Below are 20,159 nucleotides of genomic sequence, written 5' to 3'. Positions count from 1 at the left end.
ATCAATCTTGCTTCAGAAATTCAGGCAATCAGACAGTTCTTTGTCAGAGAGGAGGTTAGGAAACATGAGGCATCTTGTTCAATAAAGCTCAGTGTGAAGCTGAGATAGGGAGAGAAGGGTAGACATCAATCCCATCGTTCTGCCCGGACACTGAGGTCCAGCGCCGAGGGCCTTCTGGTGGTTCCCTCGCTGCGAGAAGCCAAGTTACAGGGAACCAGGCAGAGGGCCTTCTCGGTAGTGGCACCCGCCCTGTGGAACGCCCTCCCACCAGATGTCAAAGAAAAAAACAACTACCAGATTTTTAGGAGACATCTGAAGGCAGCCCTGTTTAGGGAAGCTTTTAATGTTTAATAAATTATTGTATTTTAATACTTCTGTTGGAAGCCGCCCAGAGTGGCTGGGGAAACCCAGCCAGATGGGCGGGGTATAAATATTATTATTATTATTATTATTATTATTATTATTATTATTATTATTACTACTAGACAGAGGCGGGGAAGGGCAGGGGGAGTGAGAATGGCAGAGAGAAAGAAGCCAAGAGTTTGGGACTCTGTGGATTTTCTTTCCTACACCATTTCCCCAATGTTCCTAAACCCCCCCCCACTCCTTTTGGTAAGAGTCAGTAGCAGCCTGTGGGTCAGCATTGCTCACTTGGCTTCCCAGTGTGAAAGTCACTGCTAGGAACTGGGAGGGGGTGGCAGGAGCAGTGTTGACACGGTGCAGACACAGCAACAAACCCAATTTCTGCTGCTATTTCTGCACTTCTGCTATTTCTGCCCTGCGCTGACCTCTGCGCTGCCTCACTCGGTTACCAGCAGCAGCCTCCACGTTGGGAAGCCAGTTGAGCAATGCTGCTCTACCCTGCTCCACCAGCCACTACTGCTAAGGGCAGGAGACTTATGTTAATACAGTCAAGTGTCTTTTAATCGCCTGTCAGACGTGCAATTTACGGGGAGGCGGGTTCTGGTCTTAACATGTATTCAGCTTGACCACTGTTTACGGTAGTACCAAGAATGAGTTTGTTGATTAGTTTTAAACTAAGATGTTGATTGCGAAAAAGAAAAGAAAGGTGTCTCCATTTGATCGAAGCCAGCAAGATGGCAACCCTGGCGGCATGAATCCACTGTTCCCCAAGGTTTCCAGCAATACCAAACAGGGAGATAACTCAAACAAGCATTTAAACCCAGATGGAAGTGGTGCTGTTGAGGCTGTACAAGCAGCACTCAGCAGCATAGCTGCCAAGTCTCCCGTATTCCCCGGGAAACCCCCGTTTTTCCAGCTGGCAGCCCAGATTTTTAAAAACCCCGTAAATCCCCCGGATTCTTACCGGCCCAGGGAGGCGCCTTCTGCGCATGTCTAGAGTCTCTGGACATGTGCAGAAGCGATTTCTGGACATGTGCAGAAGCGGCCATTTTGGAAATGGGCAGAGCATGTGTAGACGCGACTTCCGGAGTTGGCACTTATGCTCAGCAGTCTAAAGAAGAAGTTAAAAGAAACAAAAACAACCCAACACCCGCCTTTTTTGCTTTGCCTCTCTTTCATATTTCAGAGACTAACACCACAGCCCCATATATGTTCATTTGGAATAAAGCCCTACTGCCTGTTATGTGAAGCTTGTGCCTGAGGAAGTGTGTACAACTTAGTTGCATTTAGGCCTGTGGTCGGCCCAAGACATGTTGCTGCCTGAATGCCAAGGTGGTGCCCTCCCTGCCCCTATTCCGCGTATAAAACTTCCCCTGGCAGTCAGCTAAATCTTCCTTTAACTGGAATCAAGTTAGCGCCCCCCCACACACACACACCTTAAGGCGGCGTGCCAGCTTAGAGGACACAGAGCAGGCCACATGGCACAGAGCTCTGTCGCCTGACCCCCTGAGCTTCCTCACTGCTGCGATTCTGCTCCCTGCCTGCTTAAACAAATGCTGCAGCAGTGCAGCAATGGTGCCACCAGGGTGCACCATGGGAAATGAGGGAGACATGCACACAAACAATGCTTGCTGGAGTCTTAACAAAGCTGCTGTGCTTAAAAACTAACTAACAAATGCAGAGCTCTTTAGTGCTCTGCAGGCAATGTTTTTGGAGAACCTCACTTCTTACAAAACACAGGGACCTAGAAAAACATAGAGATACTAGTGTCATTCAGCCCGTTTAATAAACGGGTACTAGAACATTTGGCCTTTTTCGGCGGCAGCGGTGGCGCGTGGGGGGGGCGGCTGGCCCCTCCAACGGCCACTGCTTCGTCGGGGCACTCCGCTGAGCCCAGCTGGCCAGTGGGCGCCCAGGAGAGGGCCGCGATTTTTCTGAGGACTGCGAGGGAAATGGTAGGCAGAGGGGGGGTGGGGAGAGTGTGTGTGTGTGTGTGTGTGTGTGTGTGTGTGAAGTCTCTGCGTCCAATCCCTGTGTCCATGGGGCACATGCGCAGTAGCACGGACACAGGGACACAGGGACTGGACGCAGAGACTCTTGCACTTTATTATATAGGATATAGGGAATATAGCACAGCAGCACAAGAATTTGTGGGGTCCCCAATCCAACTTGGGGGTGGGGGTTATTGACATCGAGCTGTGGTTCAGGAAGGGGGAGGCCCACAAATCACCCAAATTTGCCCCATTCAGTCTCCACCCTATTCAGATGTACACCCTTAACAGATACAAGATCAAAAGCACCCTGTGTTCATTTGTATAGGAATTTTCCATTCTAGACCTGGCTACAGATGCAAAGGAGTCCTATGAAAATGTTGCAGAGAAAACGATAAAGATGTGAAGGATGACCCCCCCCCTTGAGGTTTGGATTAACGCCAATGCTATATAGGAGGCACCTGTATTTGCACGAGAACAGAACCTCATGCCTCACAGTATAGAATTTCTTTGGCTTTTTAAACCTGCGCAACTGCAAACAGCCCGCCAGCAAGCCAGTTATTATACAAGGCCTGCAAATGCATGCAGATGGAAGAGAGGCCAGGGGTCGCGAAGTTGCTAAGGCTGCTTTTAATAACCATGAGTTGCTGAAGGTATATCCACAACGGGAGTTTTAAAGGAGGGGAGGGAAGTCAGCCTTAAAGAACGCAGGCACGACCGTCCCTGTGTACCCAGTCCCAGGGCAGTTTCGAGCATGTCGCGCGCCCTGGCGCTGAGGGGCGGAGATTGCTCCGGCACCCCTGCCCTCGCAGGGCGCAGCATGGCTTCCACGTGGCTTCCGCGTGGCTTCGTCGCGCAGCGCCCTGCCTACCGGTCCGGCGCCCTGGCGCCCTGCGCCACCAGGACTCTACCTAGAGCCGGCCCTGCCCAGTCCCCCAATGAGGACATGTGATGGGGAGTTTAGTTCTTTACAGGCAAAGCACTCGATTGCTTCAGCTCCTAAGGTGCAAGAATCACAGGCACTGCTCCTTCTTCACACTTGGGCTCCAAACTGGACAGCTGGTGCAACAGTGCGACTACACCTGAATCAGCGCACTGACACTCCCTCTTCTGACATAGTGTGTGCAAGGAACCAGCGACTTCTCCTGGGCGGCAGCTCCAGGTGCTCCTGCTGCTTTTAGCCTCTGCTCATCCTTGGAGATAGTAGAGGAGAGAACAGAGGAGATTCCAACAGCTCAACTCTCTTTGTGACTTCCTGCAACACTTCTTCCATCTCTTCTTCACTTGTCTCTCACTGCACGGACTCTTCCTCTTTCCCCTGCTTCACGGGTGGCACAGAACCCCTAAATCACTGGCCCTTTTGCCTGGATCATCCTCCTGCCCCCTGCCTCCTCTGCTCAACCTTAGTACCCTTGCCTGTCCCTGACAGCACATCCTTCGGAGATCCACGGCTGCATCGCACTTTGCATTGTCGTCTGGAAGTTCCTGTGGCTCTTATAATGCTTAGAATGCGTCTAAAATTTTCCAAGTGCTCTGCACATGTTAAAAGATAAGCCATTCCCTGCTCCATGGGCTCACAGACACAATTCAAAAGAGGGAAGCAAGCAAGCATTCAAGCAGTTGATGCATGAGGCCAGGCTGGTCTCCCCCTGGCCACAATGCTCTTCCTGGGAGGCAGGGGAGGTGGAGATTCCTATGTAACCTAAGAAGGCTTGGTTAAGACAGTGCCAGAAGAAATGAGCCCGGCGAAGGGAAGGCTGGAAGATGGAAGATGGAGCAAGCTTGTTTTCTGCTCCAGAGGGTAACACCCAGAACAATGGAGTCAAATTATGAGAAAGGAGATTTCAACTAAACATCAGGAAAAACTTTCTGACCACAGCAGCTGTTTGACCATGGACCATACTACCTTGGAATGCAGAGGACTCTCACAATAAATGCAGATGTGAGAAAATAAAAATAAAAAACCGGGACAAAATGGGGATGAAACAATTTTGGGATGAACCCTGGGTACATGAATGAGCAGACTGTAACAAATGCTGGAGAAACCGACAGATACATGAAACTGAATGCTGGAAAAGGAAAGTCCTCGTTGGAAGCCACAGGAGGCGAGGGAGCTCTTGTGTCCAGATCCCGCTTGTGAGTTTCTTATAGGCATCTAGTTGGCCACTGGCCTGATCCAGCAGGCTCTTCTTACATACTTATCTGTTTCGTGGCACTCAACATCAGCAAAAAATGTGACATCCGTATCATTTCCCAGCCTCCTTCAACACACCACACTCCTTACAGTTTTCTCCTCTCTCCTTCATATTTTTCTTTTTTTAGAAAAGCTTCTATAAATCCATAGCTTGAGCCAATGTCTGCTTTTTTGGTAGGGAACAGAGTATTCTTTTGCTGGCAATGCTACATGCTAAGGGAACTGGGGAGGAGGTGACATCAACTTAACCTTTCTTCTGAGCTAGGCGAACAAGCCAAGGCAATACAAGTGGGACCTTTGCAGAAAAGCTTGCGCAGCTGCAGAGCACAGACCTTTTCCTGGCCCCTCGGTATGAGGAGCTAGTTATTTGGCCTGCAAGGAAAGAAGCAAAGGCCAACAATAGGAAGGTTTATAATATGTCCCAGTCTCTCTGCTGGGAACCCCCCCCCAAAAAAAAATCCCTTTTGAAAATGTGCTTGCTTTTTATTCTCCTCTGATCCTCATCACCCCCTGGGCAGCAGGGTTACCAAGCACTTCATTAAATCTTTCTCCATGTGCCCATCTCCAAAAGAACCCAGGAAAAGATAAAGCCGAGCAATAGAATGAAAACCTTTATCTGATTCTTATTGGTGGGCATCTCAATTAGATGCCTTGCTTGCATCTGAATGCCAGGTAAAAAACCCATCACCCAGAACAAAAGAGTTCCTCCCTTAAGCATGAATAATAACCAGAGATGAAAACCAGTCATTTGCGTGGAGCAGGAATTTCCCCCCCCCTTTCTATTGAAAGGACAAGACTGGGATGCATTCACTGGGGGTTTCAGTCCATCTCCATTGCGCTACTGCTAGCAGGGCTGGACTTTGGTACTATGGCGCCCTAGACGAGCCCAAAATTTGGCACAACCCTCCAGCCCTTGCTCCATGCCAAAGACTTTCTGAGGTTCCAGGGGACCATTTGCTATGTGTGCTATCATTCATAAAAAGAGAGCCAAGTATCAACAACATGATTATGTTGTACCCTTTGCCACAGGAGCCTCTTTCGTTGAGTTAGCTTCTCTGCAATACCAGCTGCTCTAAAACCCCTATCTATGAAAGAGATCTGGGACCTCTAATGATGTGCGATCTTCATAGCTCAAAAAATATTGGCAACATGGCTATCTCTGGGTTTGGATTAACTGGCTGGCTTATGTTGCCTAGCATATTATTGTTGGAGAGCATTAGCTAGAATGGTTATAAAGGAGGGCACTTCACCATACCACAATCCCACTAACATTATGGAGAGAGCTTTTTATGCATGTGTCATAGCTTGATATAGTACAATATTACCAGAAAGTTTTCTGTTGTTGGGTTTTAAAGAACCTCTTCCTAATAATTTGTTTTGGCCATTTAAGAGCACTGATTCATTGCTGTTTTTGTTTTGTTTTTTAATCTGGCTTTTTAAATGCTGGGATGTGCTTGGCAAGTCAACAGTAATGGAAAACCCTTTGTATCGTGAAATCTGGAGATTACTTGCCACTAGATGTTTCCGAAGGAAATTCAAATGTTGGATTCTTTCCCCTGCTGTCTTCTCCTAAAGCTGAATGAAATGCTGAGCGAGGCAACTAGTGATTTCTTTGCATGCTTGGATCGGGTATATTTCTCTCTCCAATTGTCTCCTGTCCTCAAAGCATCTCATTATCTGTCCACATGAGAGATTATGTATGAGAATAAATACTGCAGCAATGTGGGGGTTGAATTCAAGTGGCAAGTTTGGGTTTCCCACCATAAAATAAAATTACCGATTGCAGAAATAAGCAGGTTCATTTGCATCGCTTAAAAGTATTTCATCCACACAGATTGTTGAATGCTATCCTGCACATTTTCCAAAATTATAACAGACCTACTAAGTATTTGAACAAACCAATTGTCTGTAACAAGCACAAATGAGAAGTTTTTATAGAGTCTTGGAAGAGCAGCTCCTGGTTGGTGTAGCTGGACCAGGGGTCTGATTTCCTATCAGAACTCTCCTGTGTGCCTAGCTCAAAATTGGAGATTTGATAACCTTAGCAGGGGCATAGGAAAGGGGGGGCGGTCCGCCCCAGGTGCCATCATGGGTGTGTGTGACAAATTATCAAGGAACAATTACTGCCCTACTAGGGCGGTTCATAAAAAAACTTTTTTTTTTAATGCCGGCTCCAAAGGTCTTATCTTACTACACTAGGGATTATATAGCTACATATGAAATTTCATGCATATCAGTTAATATCTTCACCCGACTCCACGAAAATAGCTGTTTACTTGGCTGTTTTCCTGTGTCGTGAAGGCTGAAATTTCAACAAAGCACGTGCCTCTGCTAGACTCTTTTTGGGCACCTGCTAAAAGCATTCTTCTTTAGGCAAGCATACCTAGATGCTTAGGAAGTTGAAGTAATTTTAATCTTAATATTTTAGCTTTTGTATGTTTTAAAGTAGGATTGTTAATTTTCCTTGATTTTACTGCTGTGGTGTTTTTTTGTTTTTTGTTTTGGTAAACCACTTTGCAGGTTTTTTAAAATAAAATTTATTAAATAAATAAACAATGAATATAAATAAAATAACACAAGCCAAAACACAATCCATCCTGTAGATTTAAGTATCTGTCCATAGTCGCCTACTTGTTATCAGAGGCTCAGAATCCACATTCCTTTGTAAGAAAATATGAAAGAACATAAAACCATTTTTGCAGGCAATAAATAAATAAATAAATAAATGTGTGTTTGGGGGGGGGTGACAAGAAATTTTCCGCACTGGGTACCACTTGACCTTCCTACGCTTCTGAACCTTAGAAGTTCTGCTTTCCCATTTATTTCAAATGAAAATATAAGCCACTTGACTGATGGGTTCACTGCAATGGTAGAATGCTTTGCTACATTTTTAGGGATGAGATGCAAAGAGCTTCTTGGGCAACACCCATAATACTTTTGTACATACACCAAATGCCTCTTTTTTCCCTTTCCAGTCAAATATGGATAGGAGAAGGCTATTATGTTCATATTCTGCTTGTGGGCTTCACACAGGGATCTGGAAAATCACTATGAGAATAGAACGCTGGATTAAATTGATCTTTTGTCTGATCCAGTAGGACTGGATTGTCTTCTCGTGGACTAAAGCAGGAAGACTCCGGTTGCAAGATGGAAGGTAAGAGAGCCCAAAGTATGTAAAAGCTTCTTGCAAAGTATTTTGGATCCTAGCCTAACTCAGAAAGGAAAATCTGGGTTTGTGTCCAAGAAAAACAGAAAATTACACCACAAATGTATTTTTAATATCACTTTTTTTGGCAAAACCACAAGCTTTAATTTGCTATTTGCTTTACTCAAGAGCTATTCAACATGTATCTTCAAAAACATCATTTCATGATGATACGTTTGGTTTGGATGATGTAGAACGTGGTGCCATACAATTTATCAAAAGCACCCATTCACTCCAACGGAAATGGCCACCAGCTATTTATCAGTTTCAAAGCACTGCTAGGTTTTAGGCTCTTCTTCATAAATATCATATTTGTCTGATATTTTTTAAAAAATGGTGACTGATTTTTCTTCCTCTTGCTTTAAAGTTCGATTGTGGTTCTTCGTATTTTGTGCTACTGCAGTTTATTGTTTTAGTTTTGTATTTTGCTTTCATGATGCTTAAATGGTCTCCATTTTAAATTTTAAGCCTCTTTGGGGGACATTTTCAAGTGAAAATATTAGATGAGAAGTCTTCCAGATAAATACCATTCCATACCACTCCAGTGAGGTTTAAGGGGCAACACTGTCACTACCTGACTTTGGTTTTATTTTGGGTGAAAGAATATCACCACCACCACCACGGCTGTACTTGTCTGCTGCCTTTCCATAGTTATAACCATGCTCAAGGTGGCTTACAACATGAAAAGATTTACATAATGATGAAAGTAGTCATAAACAAAGAAAAGTCATCAAAAAGTACACATCAGTCTGATAGGCACGAATGGCATAATTTGTATTTAACGGGCTTCAGAATGAGAATATGTTTTGTGTAGCCTCGGATGATGCATAATTCCTTTTAATAGTGAACCTTGGGGTGGTTCTGTGGCATTCATTCTGTAGACCAAACAGGCACCCATAGCTGCCAAGTCTCCCGTATTCTCCGGGAAACCCCCGTTTTTCCGGCTGTCCCCAGCCGAAAAAAATGGATTTTTTTGTTTTTTCCTGGTTTATTCTGGTGTGGCGGACATTTTGGAACTGGGCGGAGCATGCTCAGAAGCGACTTTTGATGCTGCTTTGCCCAGTTCCAAAATGGCTGCAGTACGACTTCTGGTGCAGCAGCCATTTTGGAACAGGGCAGAGCAGCATCAAAAGTCGCTTCTGAGCATGCTCCGCCCAGTTCCAAAATGGAGGCAGCGCTACTTCCCGTCTGCTACTTCCAGTCCAGTCCCTTATTTCTCAGGCCAGAACTTGGCAGGTATGCAGGCACCATCCTTGGAAAAGGGAAGTATAAGCATGCTTGTGAGAGCCCCGTCACTTGCCAAAGTAGAAAAAGACTTGGTAAAATGGATTCTCATGTGCAGGGCAGAGATCAAATCCACAAGTGTGGTGCCACTCAGTCAAACTATCTTGTCAGAGCATGAGCCAGTTGCAGACTGTAGACAGGGGTGGGTGGGTTTGTGCTGAGCTGATGGAGTAGGAGAGAGGAAGGAAGAGATAGGAAGAGATAGAGGAGAGGGAGTTCAAAAGCATTTTAGGAGTCTTAGCTTGAACAAATTTGTATATTCCAACATATCTTTATTATCACTGTGTAAATCAGGGTGTTGGCCTCTTTTTGTTGATAAGCCCAAAGCATTTAAAATGATCACCTTCCATTTTCCAAAAGTGCATCAAGCTTCTTTGTTACTCATCCCTTGTATGATGGAAGTTGGGTAGAGTAATGACTTGGAGGAATCGCTAAGCAATTATTTAAAAGATCTGTGAGCTAATTATCTTCTTAGAATGTCCCAGACTGTGTGTCTGTTGAAGGAACCTTTAATTAATTGCAACCCATTGAAACTAGGAATGACTCTTCTGCATACAGGATCACTTCTAGCTTCTGAAGACAGTCTGTCCTCTCTGTCCTCCTCTTGGGAGAAAGCATCTCAATAAATTAACTCAGTGATACAACTTCATTAAATTTCCCTTCTGTAGTAAGCCAGTCTGTAGCAGCATCTGAGCGGCACAAGGAGCCTGGGATGGACTGGCTACCCAGCACCCCTCCTGTCCTTGACGAAAACCACCAGTTTCATTACACGGCCCAGGAGAACATTTATGGAAGCCAAGCATCAACAAGACTGAACTGGAGAGATACCGGTAGGAAGAGGTCCTTTGTGACCACAGTACAATTGTTGGTATTTGTCCTGAGTAATCCGCACTAATGCTTTTGAATTATGGTGCTGGAGGAGACTCTTGAGAGTCCCATGGACTGCAAGAAGATCAAACCTCTCCATTCTGAAGGAAATCAGCCCCGAGTGCTCACTGGAAGGACAGATCCTGAAGCTGAGGCTCCAATACTTTGGCCACCTCATGAGAAGAGAATACTCCCTGGAAAAGACCCTGATGTTGGGAAAAATTGAGGGCACAAGGAGAAGGGGAACGACAGAGGACGAGATGGTTGGACAGTGTTCTCGAAGCTACAAACATGAGTTTGACCAAACTGCGGGAGGCAGTGGAAGACAGGAGTGCCTGGTGTGCTCTGGTCCATGGGGTCACGGAGAGTCGGACACGACTAAACGACTAAACAACAACAATCTGCACTAAGGTGAAAAACAATGCAACAAATGATTGCCCCACCCCCTCCATAAAGAAGTCACAAGAGTGTTGTCTGAATAATCACTTTTGGAAAGAGTGGGTGTTAATGGGAGGGTTTTGGTCTCCCCCTGAGTATAGACCTGAGGTTTCAACAAATGCAAAGCCTCACTTTTACATGTATGATTCCTCCCAGCCAGGCTCAGTAGCCAATTCCTATTTGCACTAACAGACTTCATATGAATCATAAATGCTGTTGCTCCAAAAAAAAAAACAACCCTTGGCAGTGTACCATTGGCTCATGAAGCAGACACAGAATGGCCATATGATACTGGAATTTTTAATTTTAATTTTGAAAAGGGGAGACTGATGCCATTATTTGCCCTGTGATACTGATGCCAGGCCTAAGGTTAAACATTTCTGCCAACCTTTCTCTGGTGTCCTGCATAAAATGATTCTGAAGGTGCTACTTGACCTTGGAATTTGCATTCAAGAAACTTTCACCCCAGACAGATGAGATCTGTCTAGCCTACAGAAAATTACTCTAAATTGTTGCTATTATGCTAGCGAGGCTTGAAATACTTTTGACCTGAGTGAATTGCTTGCTGAATGGCAACGACCAAAGATGGGAGCGGGAGGCAGGGGCACAGGGAGGAAGCAAAAAACACCTGACTTTGAACACACCTGGCCTAATGCAGTATGATTGAATTCTCATTTAGAGATAATATCTCTAGATTTGAAAGGTTTCATAGCCTGGCTATCTTTTGAGACTAATCTTCTTTGCTGGTGAACACGCTTCAGTCCTGTTGCACAACACATTGGAATATGTATTATTAACTGCAGGCCAATAATAATGCATTGGTGCCTCAAAAAGAAAGTACAGAGGCTTTTTGTGTGGTGCACATGTGCCAACTGGTGAGCAGCTCTAATTACCCAAAGTGAGAGTGAATAAAAGGCAACCATTTTGCAAAAGCTAACTGAATTTGAGTACCCAAATGCTTGTCTCACAACAGGCCCAACTAACACAGAGAGAAATTCTGCACATGTTTTCTCACAAGGAAAACTTAATTGTGTTCCATCTGCAATGGTGCTTGCCCCCAGATAACTGTGCATAAGATGGCAGCTACATGAATGATGAAATTCCTTGATTCTATTTGTTTTACTTTGCATTCAGTCCCCCCTCCGTTTATTTACTGAAATCCATCCAAAGAACTTTATGTTGGGGTGTGTCATGCATGCAAATGTAATAAATGTCTTCGCACTTTATGAGTCGCAGCTAAAAGTGTGAATACATTTCACTAAAAAGCAACACGTTCAGGAGACATAAATGGCATGTCACATTATCCATGCCCACAAGGCTTGATGTTGTGGTCATCATGAGAGGTACATTTAGGTACACACCTACCCACTCTATTAAACCACCTAGTTTGCAATAAGTTGTTTTATATGTGTGCACTCATATTGATCATAAGGCATCATTGATGCATAGAGCCAAATTTCACTGTGAAGGGCAACCCAGATCCTTTGTCAAAGGTGGCTCCTGTTCTTGCAGAATTCCTTGTCGTTTTCACTCTGTAGTCCTTCAGTAGAATTGAAGTCCATGGAACTTGTTTGCAGCCTATTGTAATTCTGTCTAAAGTATTAGAAACCATGTAGGATCTTGCTGCACTGTTACTTTAGTTACCACACTACAATATTTGCAGGAATGAAGCTCTATCACTGTCTTCAGTCCTCCATCACTTTGATCTACTACTCCTTATCTAGTTCCTTGCTGTATACAAAGCTACTTAATGTAACATTATAACAGCTGATAAAAGAGCTTTTAGTTGATTGATCACCTGCCTTTTGTTTAAATAATTTTGCATACTACCAATGCATCAAAATTCTGCCTTTTTGTGACATTGCAGAATAATAAGCCAAATTACCACTTAAAAAGTGGAAGCTATCACTCACTGCCCGATGGAAAGGGCACCTTCAATTTCTTCTTCCATTTTTGGCCTGTTACAACTAACACAACTTCAGTCACAGCCCTGCCAATTAAAATTGCCCTGATTATTTCTCTTAACTTTCAGTCAATCAGTCTACAGATTAAACCAATTCACTACCTGTTATAGGTCTTCGATGCAGTTTTGCAAAACGGAAGATATAGAACCCATTCTGGTCCTAATAGCGCAATCCTATACATGTCTACTCAGAAGTATGCCCCGTTGAGTTAAAATGGGGTCAGTCCCAGGTAAGTGTGTACAGGATTCCCCCTTGATTTCTTATTTATGAGAAACTGCAATCCAGTAGCAATGGGAATAAAAAAGGAAAACCTCCAATGGTCAAGCTAAAGACATGGGCATGTAGCAGCAACAAAGCATAATAATAATAATAATAATAATAATAATAATAATAATAATAATTTATTATTTATACCCCGCCCATCTGGCCGGGTTCCCCCAGCCACTCTGGGCGGCTTCCAACAAAACACTAAAATACAGAAATCCATTAAGCACTTGATGAACCTGGAGATCACGGAACTTCTATTATTGTTGTTTGTCTTATTATCTTATGAAAAAACATGCTCTGCTGGAAGGATAAGACCATAAGAATGAGAAATGGGACCCCATCTGATTCTTAACAGTGTTGGTGAGATATAGGACCACTGCTGAAGGGTTAACGGTATAGGTAAGAGCTTGGATTACTGAGAAAAATTACTAAGGGGGCAAGGTTCAAACAAAAGATGATTCATTTGTCACATATGCATCAGGTCATTGGTTTTATGTTTTCAGCCTTTAGGCAAGAGACAGCATCAAGTAGCATTTAATTTTAGTTCTTCAGCTTTTTTTTTATCCCTTCAGTGGGTAGACTCAAGCAATAAATAACATCCGTTTTTGACAGTCACTGAATATCAGTGAACTTCAGAGGCTTGTAGCAGATAAGCCTCATGACAAGCATTTGGAAACCTAGTAGAACATCAGTGTACTTTGGGCAAGTATAACTGCTTTCATTCAGAATGAAAGAAGAAGCCCAGACTGGTTTTCCTGAAGCCTTCTAACCATGAACACATGGAAGCTGTGGCCCATAGCTGCTTCACATCTACAGCAGGCGTAGCCACCAGAGGTAGCCAACATCTTAAGATGTTTTGGACTACAACTCCCATCAACCCATCATGGCCAATGGTCAGGGATGATGGGAGTTGCAACCCATAACATCTGGAGGGAAGCACATTGGCTGTCCCTGATATGTACTGTGCTTCTGCCTCCCCCTTGGATGTGATTGGCAAGTGTTCCAAAGTTTAGGACATCCTTCTTCTGCACCACCAGCATTTTCCTTCCCTGAGCTATCAAAGAAGAGCAAAAACCTCACGCGTATGTCCATTGCCAGACTCGGTGCAATTTTTCTAGAAAAGGAGGTGCTAGAACTTACCATGGACGCCTCTCTTGTTCTCTCAGACTGGCAATGGCACCTGCCCAAGAGGTGCTGGAACTGAGTTCTGGTGAGTTCTGGCTGGGGGAAAAAAAGCTCTGGCCAGACTGGGAAAATACAGGTGGGAAAATCAAATATGCAAATGTACCTCCACATTCTCCTTTTTTTAATGCAAAGGATTCAAATGTTCAATCTCCCTTCTCTTTCGATATGAAATGGAATTGCTGAGCAACAAGTTGACTGTGTGTGGTTCCTGCTCTTTTAGCTTTGAGTCACAGACCCTCCAAGTGGCCCTATTTTCCAGGGACATCTCTGACTTAGAGAAGCTGTCTCAGTTTCTGATTTGATGTCCCACTTTTCCGTAGGATGTCTTATTTTCATTGGAGAAATGTTGGAGGGTATGGAGTCATCCGACACCCGAGCCGTCTGAAGGCAATCCTGAATAGGGAAGGTTTTTTTTTTTAAAAAAAAAATGCTTAATATTTTATTATGTTTTTATATATGTTAGAAGCTGCTCAGAGTGGCTGGGGCAACCCAGTAAGATGTGTGGGGTATAAATAGTAAAATTATCATTATGGAATGGGATGTCCCTATTTTCACCGGAGAAATGATAGAGGGTATGGAGTCAGATGATATACTATGGATGCTTGGAAAGATGTGTGCCACTCTTTTAAACATGTAGCCGCTTCCTTATTCACATAGGCCTGCATTAAGAATTTCCCACAAACTGATCCTGTCTTCCCAGCTGCACTGTATCCCAATCAGAGGCGGAGCTAGCTGCTCCAGCACCCAGAGCAGCGCACATGCTTTGCACCTGGGGGCGGGGCCAGGGGAGGGGCAAGTGTCCCAGGGGGCAAGCTGCCCATGGGGGCGGAGCAAGCTGCCCATGGCGGGCTGCTTCCTGGACGGGGGAGGGGAGGGAGACGCCGCCATCCCAGCAGCCTCCCTCCCTTCCTTCTTCTCTCTTCCTTTTGACAGCTCAGGGGAGTCTTTCCCCTCCCCCAGGAAGCATCCCAGGAGCAGGGGGAAATGGCGCACCGCCCGCCCCCAATTCCCAAGCCTCCCTCGAGCTGTCAAAATGAAGGCGGAAAGGGCGGAAGGCATAGCTGCCAAGTCTCCCGTTTTCCCTGGGAAATCCCCGTTTTTCCAGCTGTTCCTAGCTGAAAAAAACGGATTTTTTTGTTTCCCCCCGGTTTATTCTGGTGCGGTGGCCATTTTGGAACTGGGCGGAGCATGCTCAGAAGCGACTTTTGATGCTGCTCTGCCCAGTTCCAAAATAGCTGCAGTGCGACTTCTGGCGCGGCGGCTATTTTGGAACTGGGCAAAGCAGCATCAAAAGTTATTTCTGAGCATGCTCCGCCCAGTTCCAAAATGGCGGCAGCGCTACTTCCGGTCTGCTATTTCCGGCCCGGTCCCTTATTCCTCTGACAGCAACTTGGCAGGTATGGCGGAAGGCCACCAGCAAGGCAGCGCAGCTCCGCCCCTTCCCCTGATGGCTTGGAGTAGGCTTGGGAGTCGCATGCGTGCGCTGAATGTACCCCCTCAGTGATGACACCCGGGGCAAACCACCACCCCTTTCCTCTGCCCCTGATCCCAATGCCCATTTGACTGGAGATGTGAGGCCCCGGAGACAACAGGGAAATAAAATGCAGGCAAAGGAGAGAGAAGCTTCCTAACCCTCTTTTTGCCGGCACTCACAACTCTGCATCTAACAGAATCTGTGCTCTGGGGGGGACTCATCTGGCACCAAACAGCAACACAATCCTGACTGGATGCAATATTAGGTCGCTTGGAAACAAGGCGCTTGTCTGCTGTACTGTATCATTCTCCTGGAAGCAGAAGGGAACATATTTTCCTGGTTAAGGCAGGGGAGGCCTACCAGACACAGCCCTAACTATTCTCAGGACTCAAAGAAAAAGGCACCACCATCTTTGTTTGCCACACAAATGGCTTAAAATAAATGTTTGCTATTTTGCTGAACTAGTTTTTTAATTAACTGGGGAGCTTAATAGGCTTCGTTGTGTAGATGTGAAGGAGACTCTGTAATTAATTTATTACGAGAGTCAACAACAAATTGAATATGGGAGTTGCTTCTTGCCCCCTTGTTATGAAACGAGAGTGATCCCCTTTGGTGCATGCGTTGTTGATTAATTAACAAACAATATTGCCTAATTAATGTAGTGCACATTAATGCATGTTCAGAGTTAACAAGGGACACGTTGGGGTTTCTGCTTTGTTTTTGTTTTGCCTTTGCAGCATTAATAGCTCTCTTCCTCCACCCATTCTGCCGTAAGCACCACACATTGAAAGGGGTTTATTTCCCCTTGGTAGCTCTTCAGTTTTCACTTTCACTCAGAGCTCATTGCATACCCCCCAAAACTCTTAGCTTGTGTACACATTACTGTTTACTCTGGCTCTAGTGTGCTCCCACCACTGGTGTCGGAAGCTGAGTGCACATGACATGAGCCACATTCCATGTGTATCCAGTCATTTTTGCTATTTGATGTGTTTTCCTATCAAAGCAGCTTTCATCTGATTTGAAAAAATTAAGCCATGGTTCAGCTGAGGTGTGTACATTTGAAACCGCCCTTGCACATGTACACAAAGAGTTGAACTGTACACGTGTACAGGTAATTTTCAACAAATGTCTAGTTTGTGTACCTGTGCACACTCTTTCACACCAGCACACTGAGTGACACTTGTACAGTCAAACCTCGGCTCCCGAATGCCTCCATTTTGGAATGTTTCAGCTCACAAATGCCAAAAACCTGGAAGTAACTGCTCCGGTTTTTGAATGATTTTCAGAAGCTGAATGGCTTCCGGGGAGTTTTTTCTTCTTTTTTCTCCATTGACTTCGTCGACCGCTCTTTGATCCTTGGTTGTCGAACTTTTTAGAAGTCGAATGGTCTTCCAGAAAGGATTACTTTTGACAACCGAGGTACTTTAGTAAAGACAGTTTGTACCTATGTCTTGTGTAACGTGTGAACAAGCATTTCATTACACTGCAATGTAACACACCATCATAGTGGAACCATAAGATCAGGCTTCCTTTTTCATAAAGATATGAAAAAGGGACTGATATCAATAGATCAATCTATCTGGAGCTCACCTGATGAATCACACCAAACTTTGTTTTCGTTACAGGTCTGAAGGAAAGCGTAGAAACAGCACGTACCATACCAGCTTGACTTGGGAGAAGCGTGTTTGTGTTGTGAAAACTTCACATGTAAACTGCTATTGCTGCATGAAACCTCAAATACGTTAATTGCTTTTGTTCTCATTTCCTTTCCCATCTCTTCAAGACACCCTGGTGCCATCCAACCCTTTCATCTTTCACTGCCGCCTGCCATGAATACGTTTATCTTCAGTTGTGTAACAGATGAATGGGAGTTAATGAACCTTCTCCCACATTGGCTCCTTGCTAAGGTTCCAAATTATCTGATTGGCTCCCTGAGTCTGTGTTAAGTGTTGCCACACCTGTACTCCAGGTGAGCTCTCTAAACTGGGAGCATCAGAACCCAAGGGCAGGGGAGGCGGAGCCCTTCACAAGTTTAAACAGGCAGCGGAACGAAACACGAAGCCACGCCAGCTATGATATCACCATGCCTCACCTTTTATGGCCTCCCCTATGCCTGTGTGGCTGAGTGAACACAGGAAGAAGGTGTGGCCATGTTTATACACAGTGAAAGGAAACACTATGTTCTGTAGAACTACGGAGGGAAACCAAGTCTATAACTATGAAAGTTGGCACAATCCTCTGTCATGAGGCAAAAGCTTGCCATTGATATATACCTGGAGTGAAGAACCTGGTGACGTAGGACTGCAACTCCCATCAGCCCCAAGAAGCATTGCTTTTGTCAGGCATGATGGGAATTGTAGTCCAGCAGCATCTGGACGGTTGCAGGTTCCCCACCCTGATGAATATGAATAGGTGTCCACAGAGTGGTTTGTGTTTTCCTTACTCATTTTAATCCTAAAGTACACATTTTCTATAATGTAATATTCAGAAGAAAACTACAAATGAATGGCCAGGATGCTCCATAAAGATGGATACAAAGCAACACACCTGTAGTCTGTTATATCAAAACTGTACCAGCATTTATAGTAGAATTTTCAAAATTGATCATTGATACGACCTATCAGCTTTGATTGAAGCCTAGCTAAATATGGACCTGAATGCTGGACTATTACTTATTAAATTTGTATACCACCCTTCATCTGAAGATCATGGAGCAGCTCACAACCTATATCTTAACCTTTCTTCTCTTCTGCTCAAACACCGCAGGCCTGATAAGTGAATCTCACTTGTTCCAGCACTGAGTCTTAAGGGCTATGACCAAACTCGTTTCAGCAAATTATTTAGGCATGAATTTGCAGCAAGTCATCAGTTGGTCATGTCAACACCAGGACACCCTCAAAAGATAGCTATTTTCATTTTTTTTAATTACCTCACAACATCTGTCTTGGAGTGGTACAATTGGCTGCATGACTCAGTGGCGCTCATGCCGTCAAGGGAAGAGCCAGAATGACACCCACTTATGCTTTGCACATAGTTTTCCCATGGTGCAGCTTTCACATTTTAATTCCACACTGATGGGATTCTTGTATGACGGGGTGGGAGGGACATGGATCAGGCCTCCAGCCACTCTCCTGGCTATTGCCATTGTTCCTTATATGGGCAGGTTCCCAGGGCTGCTGTGCCCTACAGCTATAGGTGTGTAACAATTACTCCAATCTAGCCATGCATTGCCACTGTGTTCTGTATGGGACTAGCTCCTGACTTCTCACACCCTCCTTCCCTCCTAGCAGGGCAAAGGAGTGTGGGATGGTTCCCTTTGTGGAACAAAATGTGATACCATTCAAAACTTATATACAGTGGTACCTCGGGTTACAGACGCTTCAGGTTACAGATTCCGCTAACCCAGAAATAGTACCTCACGTTAAGAACTTTGCTTCAGGATGAGAATAGAAATTGCGCTGTGGTGGGGCGGCGGCAGCAGCGGGAGGCCCCATTAGCTAAAGTGGTATATCAGGTTAAGAACAGTTTCAGGTTAAAAACAGACCTCCGGAACGAATTAAGTTCTTAACCCAAGGTACCACTGTACAGGGCTGGCCCTACTATTAGGCAAAGGGAAGCAGCTGCCTGAGGTGACAGATGCTGAGGAGGGGCAGCCCCCAGCTTGAACTGCCCCACTTGAACTGCCCCGCTCCCCCACCATTCTGCTCTGTTGCCACTTAGCCTGCCCTGCTTCTGCCACCAATCTGTCCTGCTGTTTCAGGTGCAATAGAGTTTACTATTACTAACAACCAGTCCAGGTGGTGGAATGGGAAGGGCACACCATCTTTGCCTTCACTTCTGGCAGCTAAATGTTTTGGGCCAGCCCTGCTTCCACATCACACACCCAGAAAACCAGGGGGGGTTGGAGGGGGGGGTTACAGACCAATCTAGTGCTTCTTCTTCTTGTTGTTGTTGTTTGTTGTTGTTGTTTAGTCGTTTAGTTGTATCTGACTCTTCGTGACCCCATGGACCATAGCACGCCAGGCACTCCTGTCTTGCACTGCCTCCCGCAGTTTGGTCAAACTCATGTTCGTAGCTTCGAGAACACTGTTCAACCATCTTGTCCTCTGTCGTCCCCTTCTCCTAGTGCCCTCAATCTTTCCCAACATCAGGGTCTTTTCCAAGGATTCTTCTCTTCTCATGAGGTGGCCAAAGTATTGGAGCCTCAGCTTCACGATCTGTCCTTCCAGGGAGCACTCAGGGCTGATTTCCTTCAGAATGGATAGGTTTGATCTTCTTGCAGTCCATGGGACTCTCAAGAGTCTCCTCCAGCACCATAATTCAAAAGCATCAATTCTTCGGCGATCAGCCTTCTTTATGGTCCAGCTCTCACTTCCATACATCACTACTGGGAAAACCATAGCTTTAACTATACGGACCTTTGTAGGCAAGGTGATGTCTCTGCTTTTCAAGATGCTGTCTAGGTTTGTCATTGCTTTTCTCCCAAGAAGCAGGCGTCTTTTAATTTCGTGACTGCTGTCACCATCTGCAGTGATCAAGGAGCCCGAGAAAACCACTTCCGCATTTCTCGGAGGTGGTGTTGTGGGCGTGGCCCGTCTCGACCCTCGCGAGGGGGCTGCAGTTCAGCCCTCTCGCGATCGTAGGTTCCCCGCCTGTGTCATACCCGGCCGACCAGTAGCGTCGGGAGGCGGGGCCTTCACTACCTTTAAATCAGGACGGAGGCGGGAACACAGCCTCTCTTCCCTTGAGAACCCAGACCTTCGGATCAGAGCTTACCTTCTTCGGATCGGAGCTTATCTTCGGATCATCGGATCGGAGCATACCTCCTTGCCCTGAGGATCGCTGCAGAAACCGCTGCAGTCTTGCCTCTTTGGAGCTGAATTCACTACAAAAACGGCGTTTTTAAACGCCACGTTTCTTCCTTAGC

Source organism: Zootoca vivipara, chromosome 2 (assembly GCF_963506605.1).
Source record: "Zootoca vivipara chromosome 2, rZooViv1.1, whole genome shotgun sequence".
In the NCBI taxonomy this organism is placed as follows: domain Eukaryota; kingdom Metazoa; phylum Chordata; class Lepidosauria; order Squamata; family Lacertidae; genus Zootoca; species Zootoca vivipara.
This window is presented reverse-complemented; position numbering follows the sequence as displayed.